The sequence below is a fragment of the Bubalus bubalis genome, chromosome 5 (genome assembly GCF_019923935.1).
Source record: "Bubalus bubalis isolate 160015118507 breed Murrah chromosome 5, NDDB_SH_1, whole genome shotgun sequence".
Lineage (NCBI taxonomy): Eukaryota > Metazoa > Chordata > Mammalia > Artiodactyla > Bovidae > Bubalus > Bubalus bubalis.
The window spans coordinates 72,155,641-72,160,408 of record NC_059161.1 but is presented as its reverse complement, the minus strand read 5'-3'; the positions used below and the strand labels follow the sequence as shown (position 1 = coordinate 72,160,408).

The 4,768-nt window shown below is 39.8% G+C and overlaps 1 pseudogene; it reads right to left on the bottom strand.

The window, feature by feature from the left end:
- Positions 1–1,651: 1,651 nt before the first annotated feature.
- LOC102413112 lies at positions 1,652–2,297 on the bottom strand (annotated as a pseudogene).
- Positions 2,298–4,768: the final 2,471 nt, after the last annotated feature.

Here is a 4,768-nt window from a genome sequence, read left to right as displayed (position 1 = left end):
CTGAACAGCAACAACTAGAAACTATAAAAATGTCTATCAAAAATTGAATAAATTAATAAACTTTGGTATAGATACCATTGGGATATTTCTCAGCAATACAAAGGAACACAATTAAAAAAAAATTCAACTATAAAAAAATCTCAAAATCTATGCTGGATGAAAGAAACCAGGAAAAACTAGAATGCATTCTATCTATATAGAGTTCTAAAATAATACCTATTGATCTATAAGGCTAGAAAGCAGATCAATGGTTACCTAAAGACATTGCGGCGATGGGGGCAGTCATGTAACAAAAGGGCATAAAACATGTATAGTTGCATTCACTCATTTTCTCCATTATATGACTATTAAGAAGCTTAGGTAGGATGATTTTTTCATTAAATTTTTACTTACATGCAATCAAATTCACTCAATTTAAGTAAATTTTGAACTACTGTAATTGTTTATAGTTGTATAACTGCAGTAGAGCCTTTTCCTCACCATAAAGTTTCTTACTTTTTTATTATACCCACTCCCAACCACAGGCATTCTCTATTCTACCTTGTTGTTTTTCAGTCACTAAGTCATGTCTGCATGACTGCAGCATGCCAAGCCCCTCTGCCCTCCACTATCTCCCAGAGTTTGCTCAGATTCATATCCATTGAGTTGGAGATGCTATATAACCATCTCATCTTGTGCCAACCTCTTCTCCTCCCTCCTTAAATCTTTCCCAGCATCAGGATCTTTTCCAGTGAGTCGGCTCTTCATATCAGTTGGCCAAAGTATTGGAGCTTCAGCATCAGTCCTTCTAGGGTTAATATCATTTAGGATTGACTGGTTTGATCTCCTTGAAGGACTCTCAAGAGTCTTCTCCAGCACCACAATTCAAAGACATCGATTCTCCAGCGCTCAGCCTTCTTTATGGTCCAACTTTCACATCTATATGTGATTACTGAAAAAAAAACATAGTTTTTACTTATATGGACCTTTGCCAACAAAATGATGTCTTTGCTTTGTAATACTCTGTCTAGGTTTGTCATAGCTTCTGTTCCAAGGAACTAGCATCTTTTAATTTCACAGCTGCAGCCACTGTCCACAGTGATTCTGGACCCCAAGAAAATAAAATCTGTCACTACTTCCACCTTTTCCCCATCTATTTGTCATGAAGTGATGGGACTGGTTGCAGTGATCTTAGTTTTTTGAATGTTGAGTTTTAGGCCAGCTTTCTCACTCTCTTCTTTCACCCTCATCAAGAGGCTCTATAGTTTCTCTTCAATTTCTGCCATTAGAGTGATATCATCTGAGGTTATTGATATTTCTCCTGGCAAACTTGATTCCAGCTTGAGATACACCCAGCCTGGCATTTCCCATGATGTACTCTGTGTAAGTTAAATAAGCAAGGTAACAGTATACAGATTTGACATACTCCTTTCTTAATTTTGAACCAGTCTGTTTTTCCATGTCCAGTTCTAACTGTTGCTTTTTTTTTTTCTTTTCTTAAACATTTAATTCACATTATAGAGGGATTTATGTTTGCTTTTTTCCAATCATTAACAGTGGTTGAGGAGTACTGAATCCATCACTACTTTGATAACACAGTAGATTCCATATTCACTTTTCCAGGTACCAAGAGATCCCTATAAATCAAATCAGCCTTTGTATATACTTATTTTTACTGAACACAGTAATGCCTGTTGGTATCTCTGAAGCATAATCACATCTTAGGTTGGTATTTCTCCAGGTAAAGCAGCTGTTTGGAATTGAATGCTCCCCTTCTTTTTTTGTCTTATAAATTGAACTGCATCTTCATTCCACATGTGTGCTTCATTCAACATTCCACGTTCAATCAAAGCAAGTGCAACCGGTACAGGTCCCCTTCCCAATCCTGCAATGCAGTGCGCTACAGCACAGCAACCTTGTTCTTCAGGATATTTGGTTTTAGTAGGCTTAGCCAACAGAGAAGACAATGGCACTCCACTCCAGTACTCTTGCCTGGAAAATCCCAGGGATGGGGGAGACTGGTGGGCTGCCGTCTATAGAGTCTCACAGAGTCGGACACGACTGAAGTGACTTAGCAGCAGCAGCAGACTTAGCCAATCATCTACTACCTGACTAGGGGGTGGTGCTCCACTGTCAAAAGGCCAATCTAGAACGTGAATTTCCTTCTTTTTCAATATGTAGCATCATAAACTCGAGCCAAAGTTGTCACTTCATACTTCTTAAGTTCCTCTGTAAACGAACTTGTTGAGGGTAGCAGTGGTAGGGTTGTGGGTTATCAGAAAACTCATGTTCTCACAGGAGATCTCCATAAGGGCTGGACGGTTCCTTATGGCAAATAAAAAGTGTGACTGTGCATGTGTGTGTGATGGTAAAAATGAAAAAAGAAAAAAATAAATAAATCTTGAAAAGTTTCACAGCAGAAAAGATTAAAAAGACCACTAAAATGTCTAAATCAGTTTTCTCTATTCAACTAGCTTATTCTTTCAGAAACTTCTCTCTTTGAGATAAGCAGATAAGCAGAACTATTTAGAATCCACTTGAATCCAAATTCAACTTGGGCCTCAGTGTCTGCTGATGGATACCATAAGACTACCAAACACACACACACACACACACACACACACACACACACAAATCCAACTACATGCAACGCTTAAGCAGCCTTTACTACCTTTAGGCACTAGTGAGACAAGTTAAAAGCGTAGGTCGCTCTCCACTTTTGTTTACTTGATGCTTAATTTTACTGGAGTCATCAAAATAAATATGCTTGCAAAAAAAAAAAAAAATCCAACTATTTCTGAGATCAATCTGGGTGTCCAGAGTCTTCAAGGTGATAGTAATTATGGCACATAGACCCTCCAAGCTCACTTGTCAGCGGAAACACCGTGCTGAGCCTGGCAGAAGTCTGCCCTCAGCGCTCAGAAGCTCCATAAATATGCAACCTATATTCCAACGAAAAACGCTACATAACTGAGGCCTGGGCACTGAACTCTGGCGGCAGCAGTGGCGGGGACTCCTCGCCAGCCTCTGAGGGGACACCCAGCTCGGCCGGCAATGGCACATGTCCGAGCCCGGTCTAGATACTGCTGCTCCTCTTGCTGCTATGGCCACCGCTGCCCTGTGGTGTCACCTCGGCGCTGTGACCTACCGCCGCTGCCAGCTCCAGCCGCTACCCGTTGGACGACGGTTACCTGCATATAGGTTTATCAAGAGACAGGTAATAGGATCTGGCATGCCCATATCGTTAAGAATTTTCCACAGTTCATTATGATCCACACAGTCAAAGGCTTTAGCATAGTCAATGAAGCAAAAGTAGATCTTGTTGTTGTTGTTGTTGTTTTTTAATTCCCTTGCTTTCTCTATGATCCAACAAACATTGGCAATTTAATGTCTGGTTCCTCTGGCTTTTCTAAATTCTGCTGGTAACTGTGGAAGTTCTCTATTCATGGTCTGCTGAAGCCTAACTTGAAGGATTTTGAGCATTTCTTTGCTAGCGTGTGAAATGAGTGCAATTGTGTGGTGGATTGAACATTCTTTGGCATTGCCCTTCTTTGGGATTGGAATTCTTTGGGATTGGAACTGACCTTTTCCAGTCCTGCAGCCACTGCTGAGTTTTCCAAATTTGGTGACATACTGAGTGTAGCACTTTAAAAGAATCACCTTTTAGGATTTTAAAAAGCTCAGCTGGAATTCCCTTGCCTGCTTTGTCTACATTCATTATAAGTTTACTTTTATTTTATAAGCTGCAAATATTTAAAATCATACAGTATATAATCTCTTGTATTTGACTCTTAACTTGGCATACTGGTATGAAAATCATCCAGGTTATTACATGTGTTAATATTGCATTTCCTTTTGTTTCTGAGTGTTATTTCATAGTATGACTATCCTAGATTTTTTTTTAGTTTACTCATGTTTTAATTGAAGGATAATTGCTTTACATAATTTTGTTGTTTTCTGTCAAACCTCAACATGAATGAATCAGACATAGGTATACATATGTCCTCTTGCTCTTGAACCTCCCTCTCATCTCCTTCCCATCCCACCCCTCTAGGTTGATACAGAGACCCTGTTTGAGTTTCCTGAGCCATACAGCAAATTCTCTTTGGCTATATATTTTACATATGGTAATGTAAGTTTCCACCTTACTCTCTGCATACATCTCACCCACTTCTCCCCTCTTCCCATGTCCATAATTCTGTTTTCTATGTCTGTTTCTCCATTGCTGTCCTGCAAATAAAGTCTTCGATACCATCTTTCAAGATTCTGTATATATAGGTGTTAATATATGATATTTATCTTACTTTTTCTGACTTAGTTCAGTCTGTATAATAGGCTCTAGGTTCATCAACCTCATTAGATCTGACTCAAATTTGTTCCTTTTTATGGCTGAGTAATACTCCATTGTGTTTATATACTACAGCTGCTTTATCCATTCATCTGTGGATGAACGTCTAGGTTGCTTCAATGTTTTAACTATCGTAAATAATGCTGCAATGAACACTGGGTTACATGTGTCTTTTTCCATTTTGGTTCCCTCAGAGTATATGCCTATGAGTGAGATTGCTGGGTCATATGGTGGTTTAAGTTCAGTTGTCCAACTATTTGCTGCCCCATGAATTGTAGGACGCCAGGCCTCCCTGTCCATCACCAACTCCCAGCGTTCACTCAGACTCACCTCCATTGAGTCAGTGATGCCATCCAGCCATCTCATCCTCTGTCGTCCCCTTCTCCTCCTGCCCCCAATCCCTCCCAGCATCAGAGTCTTTTCCAATGAGTCAACTCTTCG